Raw genomic sequence first — 9,273 nt, forward strand, 5'->3', positions numbered from 1 at the left:
TGCAGCACGAACAAAGGGACAAAGTAAAACAGATTCTGAAAATTATAAAGTCAATTTATTGAAGCGTTTTGAGACATATTAGAAAATAAATTAAATAAAAAATACAACAAGATAATTCCACTAACTCGACTTTTACTATAATATACAATGATTTTAAATCTGATTCTCAATTTTATTCTAATTCTAATAAAACAATCTCATTATAACTAAAATAAGCATTGCGCGACTTATGTATAAATTAAATCTATTGAAATATAGAGCGTACGGATCTTTATCTTCCTAATTTTGTATAATATATACAAATGGACTTCACTGTTTACAATTTGTGTACCCTTAGAAATTTAAAACGCACGGAAAAGGAAAGCTACTCGGTGTCAAGCGGAACTGAGAGCACATCAAATGTGGAGAACAGAATGTTCTCCCAAGTTGTGAATTATTCTAAACATGCTATTAAAATACTATCCAACTATCTATGGATTATGGGCGTTGTGTTTCTTTGATTTGGATAATTTTTTTCCAAGATTTGATTTACGTGTATCTGGAAAAAAGATTACAGAAAATTATTAAAATCAGCAAACGAAATGATTTGCCGCTCGCATACCTTTAAATCAGAACTACTGTAAAACGCTTTGTCACAGTGGGGCATTTGTGTGGTTTTTGCTTTTATGTCGTTGCACGTGGATGTTCAACTGATAGTTCAAGCTGAACCGCTTGTCACATAAGGTACATGCGAAGTTTTTCTGTGGAAGAAGTACATTGTTTTATATTGCTGCCATTGTAGATAAAATTCTTTGATTCATTACCTCAAAATGTGTTTGTCGATGACGATACAGGATGGATTTCATTTGAACTCTTTATGGCATATCGAGCAGGAAGGTAGTTTATCTCCTTTCTGAAAATAAAGTTTTACCGAATAATATTAACAAGCACTTATTTGCTTAACTTCGTAATGATTGAATTTACACTCATGTTTCTATTTTCTTATTTATTTTAAAACTTAGGTCAAAGTGGTGATGTAATGTCCACTATATTTCAGTTAATAGTCACGCAGTGTTACGGAGGAACGCAAATCTTTTCTAAAATCTAATAGCGGCTCTATAGCGTAGTATTTTTCTCTATTCGAACAAAAGAAATCCTAAATTAAATGGTCACTTACCTCGTGAGTTTTCATGTGCATTCAAGCATCCCTGACCTCGGAAGCTTTTAGCATATTTACATTCGGGCTCTTTTTACAATTGGCCTGGGAATTATTTACACAATAATAAGAGATTTATTGCCATGCTAAACATAGTTGTCACGCTGGTCTGCCGAATAGTGCAATTTTTAGGAATGTTATTTATCCATCAGAAATCATGAATAGAGCATCCAGAGATATATTATAGTTGTGAATCATCCATTGATGGATGCTGTTGATGACCAGAGTCCATAGCAACGGGACAAGCTTTGTGACAGCCAACCTTGAGACAAATACCTTATACTTCTACACTTACCTTCAGCCAGTTTGAGTGGAGGACATGTGCGTTTGAGCCATTTTGGTTGAGTAAACTCCTTCCGACACAAATTGCACACATACCGGCCAGGGCTGGCAGGACGTTTGATGCGTCATGAATTCTTCTGCAAATGTAACGAAATGCTAATTCCAAGCAAAGCAATCGATAGATTCAAAACTTTTCTTACCCAACTTTTTTCCTCGTCATCTGATTCACAATCTGAGGAGATAATGATCTCTTCAACCTCGTTTGTTCCTGTTTTCCTCTTCTTCTTCCTCCTCTTCTTGTCCTCTTCTTCAAGATGATCTTCTTCTATGAACTCTTCATTATCCAACTGCTATCATCCTGATCGCCACAATCAGTCCTGACTGTCACCCTTCAGCTGAGATTCTTCTGCAGATTCCTCCTCCTGTTGATCTTCATCTGCAGCTGCTGATGAAGCTGCTGTTGGTGGGCCTGTTGCTGGTGGTGATGATGTTGTTGCTGTTGTTGTTGCTCTGATGCTGCTGTTGTTGCTGCTTTTGATGTTGTTGAAGGGCTTGCTGTGCAAGATGATGATGAAGCGTTGCTGTAGGGCTGCTACCATCAGTGGGACGATTGAACTGGGTTGACAGTTAGTACTACAAGCAAATGATCAAATTCATAATTATTGAATGGGCGGTTTACTCGTTGGAATTACAGAATTAGCGCTGGATTACTCGTGTGAAATCCGAATAATCCACCTAGCATTGGTGGTTCCTTTCCCGTGCATTATAAAACAAAAAACACACATCTTCTTCTATAATGGTTGTATATTCCAAGTGGAACTTGCCTCTTCAACTTAGTATTCTATTAGCATTTCCTCAGTTATTAATTGATGCCCGCCATTGCACGAGTATGCGGCTTTGTGGCAAGTACAATGGATACACTATGCCCAGGGTCTCGAGAAAGTTTCCTCATATCCTAGACCGGACCGAGAATCGAGCTAGCCATCTCGGATTGGAAATCCCACGCCTTTGCTCGCAAGGCTACTGGAGACCCCATACTACTGGAGACTAATACATAAGAGAAGTCAAACTAGCACTTTAGTGAGAATTGATTATTTCCATCCATTTATATCTATTTGCGGTCATTTGAATGCATTGCTGCAGCTGGAAAAAAAAATCTTATTTAGTAAAAAAAATTGATTTTGAAAAAAAATGTCCTAGGAGGGAACCCATGGTAAAAACAATATATTTTCCACAAACTCTGGAACGTAACGCCAATTTCAATAATACAATAGACCGCAATCCGCGTCGATTACAACTTGCAGAGAATACTAAGTACTAAAAGTGTCTCTCTTATGTTTCTACACTACACACTATATACACACATACAGACATTACCTAATTCGTCGAGCTGTCAATTCTTATTTAACACCATGGGTCTCCGAGCCTTCAATCAAAAAGATTGGGTATGTAGTGATCGTATAATTTACGTACGAAGGCAAACAATCCAGCAGTTATATGTTGAGGTTTGGGAAAGGAATTTTGATCAGAAAGATAATGTGGAAACATTGTTTTCCCGGAATATCAAATAGGGTGAGAGTACTGCGGATAAATCTCCATCGTCACATCCCGTCCTTTACCTCAATTGACAAAGAAGTCACAATGATTGACTATTATTAACTATAAATTAACTTAAATTAACTTGAACTTGAATTTTGATATCTGTGCTTGCAATGCGCACGGATTAATTACTTAGGGTAGGATGGGGCAAGATGATGGTCACCTAAGGCAAACCCTCAATGCCTCAAAATATGAACTTTTATTTAGCTTTTCAACGTGAATCTATAAGATATGGCTCATAACCTGTAAGCAAGGTATAAAATAACAAAATTCTAATTTTTATTTCATTTTGTTATTCTTGTTATATTCTTATACTCAACGTATCCCCGGCAGTGGCAATCTACGTTGTATGACATTAGGCAATACGTTTACACTGCTGGCAAATTTTCAACGTGACGATTAATTCATAGAACCTCATGAAATCAATGTGAACTCGACTCGTGAAACTTATTCCAGGTTATCCGAGGCTTATGATAGACCCTTTATCGACCCTTTCCATCAACTGACTGGTAGGCTCGAGGTCCGTCCTCTGCTTCAGACCCATAAGGGTCCAGAAACAATTTCAGGGTAATAAATTTGGAGATAATAGAAGATAGAGGAGGAGAGTATGGGGCGGCTTGTTGACCGCTCGCTCTAGCGACTGCTATGGAACCTTTTATTAGAAAATGTTTAGAGAGATGAACAGTTGTGTTATGTTCATAATAGATGTTTGAACAGTGTTCGGGATCCTACGATAGAGTTTATAATAGCTTAGATGATTTATACTTATGGTAGAGGAAATGATTGAAATCCGTTTCTGGTGATTGTCGCTTCTTGTATGTAGATTCGTATGTAGATTGATATGATAGAGGTACGTGAGTTTGGGATTAGTGTGATCACGTAGGTTTAAGTTTAGAGCATAAAAAGAAAAGGAGGGAGTAGGAGGGTGGGGAACAAATACCTAACCATTTGACGCAGGAAGATTAAAATAATTAAACTGAATTAAAATAAATCAATCAAATTTTACAATTTTAGTCGAACTTAAATAAAAATGTTTTCCAAGCGTACCCACCGAATTAAGTATATTAGGAGTACTGATAAACTATGCTACTAATAAAGCTCGTGATTAAAAAATGGAGGATGGCATTATTTCGTATCAAATATAATATTATTCTAATATCTCTAAGTATGAAAACTGAATCCTAACTCAGAAACCGCTTTCACCATACTGCCGCGAGCACAAGCCCTGCCCTTCACTCTATAGGATACCCTCTCACCACCTTGACAGCCTCGAAGTATCTACCACAAGATTTGAGACTGAATAAATTATTAACATGTCCAGCCATTATTAAAATGTTGTTCAACCAAGGCGTCATAGATGCGGAACGACATCGCCATAAACGACACAGGACAACCATGCTCCACGACGGTGCGACTGCAATGCAGATCAGGGGACCTCCTAAACTGTTCTATGCAACGCAGAGTTTTACTAGGATCCTATATTAAGAGATGTCGAATACTTTCCAGACGATTTAGCAACTGTTGCTTCGTAAACAAACGCTGCCCACTGCCGCACACTCAAAAAAATACACGCTATTTAAAGTGTTTTGCCTTGATTTCCTAGGTTAAACATGTGGAACTCGAGTGCAAAACACTTTCAGTAACTCATCATGCCAAATATTGATTTCAACAGCAAAACACTTTCAGCAAGGTGTTTCATACTTGAGAATAAATTTCTCCACATTGTATTAAATGGCATTATGTGAATTCAAAAAGTATTATTGATGAATTTCAACAGAATAGGCTTTGAAAGTAAAGGTTGTTCTCGTTTGGTTGCCATGTTTTAAATATAAGAATTTAAATTCCTTTTCGTAAATGATAAAAACATATTTTAACAATATCATTTAATTTTTATTTTTAATAGACGTAGCATCCCGGGGTGTTTCATTATTTAAATATAACTCTACTGCACTTACCTCTTTTATTAATCTCAACTTTCCTAAGTTTGGGATGAGAATTCCGAGTTCTATAAAGAGATAGAAAAAGTATATAGTGCAAGATAATTGCCTATTTGAATGAATTGCATTTACCTTAAATCCAAGCTATATGTTTTTTGCTGCAGGACCATGCTATGGTTCTTCGACATAATTTTACCTTTATATTCGTTTCACACAAAAGAAAATAATAGCAAAATATTATCAAATATTTATGATAATTTGTTTTTATGGATTACATTTTATAAAATCTACTTACTTCCTGATTGATTGTTTTGCTCCTGAGAACGTGGTGCGTTCTGTATGCTCTGAAGCCACTACCGAAAACGAGTTCAATATTTTTCAAGCAAAACATACTTTTATAAAGTGTAAAACACTTCAATTTGGAAGAATATTACTTTGACGGAGCGTTTCAAAATACACTTCAATGTCAAAAACAAAACGCTTGATAAGAAAGTGTTTTACACTTCGAAGTCACTGTTAATGACCAGTGGAGTCAAATTCAAGTGTAATCCACTTTAATAGAATAACGAAAACACTTGATGTCGGAGAGTGACTCGAAATTGAGTTCTCAAGTGTTTTAGCTCTTGCAATTCAAAGCAGTTAGAATGCCAGGTAATACGTGCACTCGTAGCACTGGTGATGCATCACAATCGTATATATACAGGATTATATGCACTATATGATGACATTGACGGAAGATTAGATAAGCATTTCCCCCCAACAAAAATTCTAATTTTATTTCATTTTGAGGTAATAAAGTAGAAGTCTATTTTTCTGTCAATAAAAAATGCCGGGCAGATGGGTCAAACAGCAGGGGCAAGATGGGTCACCTTAAATTCAGCAATTATTATGATTTTATTCATAATTATAAATTACACACAGATAGATAGCTTATTGCCAATGATTTATTGAATAAAAGGATTTTAAAACTTTGGATTGAGAAATGGCACTACATTTAAAAATGTTTGCAATATTTCTTATGAAAATAAACCGTCCGTGTAATGCTTTTAAAAACAAAAAATACATTTTATTTAACAAATTTACATCATTATGCTCAAAGTAACCTTAAAATTATTAAATCAGCAATGAAAATATGTTTTGAATACGAACTATGCCCTTCAGTATGTCTGACCATCTTTCCCCATTTGTAAGTTCATGTTAGAATGTCTAATTTTCGATAAAATTAATCAATTTCGACATGCATTAGTACAACATCGCATATTACTTATGATACTTTTACTATATAAATAAAAATAATTAAATTTTAGATTGCTCGACGAGATAACACGTTTTATAGAAAGTGTGTTTCGCATGAAACAATAGCTGAAAATTATTTTACCTTGCCATACTCTACCAAAATGAAATTTTATCATCAAATCAGTGACAATAAAGTGAACCAAATTATTCATCCTAAAAAGTCCATAATCTCCACATTAAAATGTATACCTCGCGCTTAGTTTCATAGGGGCGTAATCTGATATGATCGATTTCTTTTCGTCATGTCCTTTTTATTATTGAGCAATTGCGCTAGTATGTCGATGATCTAATGGTTTTGGTGCTATAAAGGATGAGATGTATCTTGCACCAGAATCGATAATCACAGTTGTAGCTTTCAAAACAATTGAGCTATTCACGAAATATAAAATCGATTAAGAGAAATCGAGAATTCAATTACGCCCCTATGAAACTAAGCGCGAGATACGATGCTCAAAAAGCAGCCTAGCGCCATCTTACCCCGTAACCCATCTTGCCCGCCTAACTTCCTACCTACTTATATAATTGAAAATCAATATTTAAAATGCTATATAGACGTCCTCTTCTTAATCGACCGGCCTAAAAAAAATTAAATCTATACAAAAACGGCTGCGATATAGCCCTATCATATTTCAGTCGGCGCCCCTTGGTTTCTCGCAATCTTGAAAGTTTCCCGGTATAGAAAAGCATAGACGTAGTCTACATCAAAACATCATACTAGCTTATTTCTTCCATTATTTTCCTCGATAATACTGTTGCTGCTCTGCCATGTCTGGCTGAACAATTTATTTCGCATCGATCTATCTGCCGTCCGTTGAATTTGCAAATTTGCGGGTGGGGCGCTCCATGGGTAATCCCATCTGCCAGCTCGTGTTATTCGGTCCTACTGAATGACTCCCTATCTGATGCCGCATGTGTCTGGGGCTAGATGATCCTGTTGGCCCGTAGCCGTAGTTAGCAAGTGGCCGGCATTGATTATTTGGAAGCCCGGTATCCGAGGAGGTGGATCGTCAATTGATATCATTGTCGGAGGTTGGCGAACTTCCATGTTATTGTTGGTATATCCGTCCCGGTTGAATGTATTTCCTGAATCTGAGGGAGGCCTAAAACGGTGATTGATACTAACAATTACAATGCCACATAATGAGCAACTAACAAAACACAAAAGCTTTCAAGCAACAACATAATAGTGTATCTGAACACCAATTTTTTAGATTTGTTGCTCCTTATCCAGAAGTGTAGAATTAAACTTTACTGGTAGAATATAAACTAAACAAGTTATTTCATAAATAATAATGCAAAGATTGCTCTAAATTGAATCAAATAAATTTAGAAGTCTCCGAGCTTACAGTGTTCATTGAGCACTTCCACAGTTATCAACCAAAAACAGGCTTGACTTTGCATTTGAGTTCTATAAGCGGTTACTAGACTTACCGGATGAATCTGTTGAATCTTTTGAGTGCGATGCGGCCTTGGAACGTCGTCAACTGAGCGCTTCTTTATGCATCTGCCCTCTGAACCACGGTGATACCTTCAATGTGTAGTAGCGAGGGCAGTGTATCCGACTTCTCGACCCGAGTTTTGAAAGCGACTGCGGCTGACCCTGATGGATGCATGTGGATACAGATTTTGTCGAGCCAGCCGTCCATTGCTCAATCTACAAATAGAGGGAAAATTAATCCACCTTCTCAACTAAACTTACCAGAGAGGAATACTTCACCTGTATTTAGCGATTTTCATCAGCATCTGCTACCATTTCGCTAAAGACGGTCGCATTTTCCTTTTGATCGCCATAAACCTATCAATGAATTTTATCCAACTCAAATTTTTCAATGTACGCCCATCTCCATATTTGCGATCGTTTTTGTTCAATTTTCTTTCCTGCTTCGAACGCAAATTATACCCTGCTGTAATACACTACGAACGTACTGATTTTTATGTCTGAAAACCAAAATTTTTGACATTGTATGCAAAAGATTTTTGTAATTTTTCTAGATGTAAACAAAATTTACATACAAACAGTCAACATATAAAATATGCGTCATGAGGAATGCAAATCTAGTTGCGATATCGTTCCCGAATGTCGCACTCTAGTTATTCTGCGGCTCTTACGAAAAAGTTCCCCCAATCATTCGAATACACATTATCAGCATAAAAATATCACAAATGCTTATATGCGTGTTTATCAATAAAGTATATTATTGCAAAAACTATGAAACTGTAGCATAAATAAGTAAAGATTAAAAAGTATTATGTAAGAATAATGAGCAAAACATGTTTCTGCTTCGAATATAACAATACTTTGTTCATAAAGGATTCGGACTCAGAGATCGAATAGGTCGTTCGCAGCAGCAAACCTAACCTCACTATTTTGACAATGTATGGTCCTGTTGTTTTACGTTTCGGACTTAGAATTTTTTATTCAAATTAATCTGCCATTGCGATGTTGAAGACATTACTGTACATTCCAGCTCAAATATTGGTAATTATCGATAAGTTTAGGTAATTATCTGATCAGAAAATCAAGAATCATGAAGAATCTCAAATTAAAAAATAAAGTCGTCTGTGACAACAGGACCAGTACTCATCAAAAAGTCGTCTGTGACGTCACTGTGCAATGGAATTATAAGAACCATTTTGATGAGATCAATCAGCACGATCAGAAATTTTTGATGAACGGCTCCGTCTTATTTTGGTAATTAGCTAAACCATCATCAATTCGTCATCATCATCATCATTTCATTCCATTTTTAATGAATGTTCCTGTAAATGTAAATATTAGTGTTAGGTCTCCTGTCATTTGAACTTTTATAAATGGCTTAAGACGTATTGTCGTTCATAGAGAACGTCCACAAATTACGCTAACGCTCAGAGGGGGGGGGCTGAGCAAAGTGTGATCCTTGTCTAAAAATTTCTCATGTTTCTTACAAAGAATGTGACATAGGGAGGGGAGCAATACGTAGCTAG

At 36.2% G+C, this 9,273-nt stretch overlaps 1 long non-coding RNA gene and 1 pseudogene across 1 annotated transcript; both read right to left on the reverse strand.

The window, feature by feature from the left end:
- Positions 1 to 649: 649 nt before the first annotated feature.
- On the reverse strand, positions 650 to 1,179 carry LOC134226658 (uncharacterized). Its single transcript, XR_009983533.1, has 3 exons — positions 1,157 to 1,179; positions 804 to 892; positions 650 to 740 (listed from the first exon to the last, which is right to left on the reverse strand). It is a non-coding gene; the product is annotated as an uncharacterized LOC134226658 (long non-coding RNA).
- Positions 1,180 to 1,231: 52 nt separating this feature from the next.
- LOC134219357 (myb-like protein Q) overlaps positions 1,232 to 9,273 on the reverse strand; it is a 16,898-nt pseudogene continuing 8,856 nt past the window's right edge.

The sequence above is a fragment of the Armigeres subalbatus genome, chromosome 3 (assembly GCF_024139115.2).
Source record: "Armigeres subalbatus isolate Guangzhou_Male chromosome 3, GZ_Asu_2, whole genome shotgun sequence".
NCBI lineage: Eukaryota > Metazoa > Arthropoda > Insecta > Diptera > Culicidae > Armigeres > Armigeres subalbatus.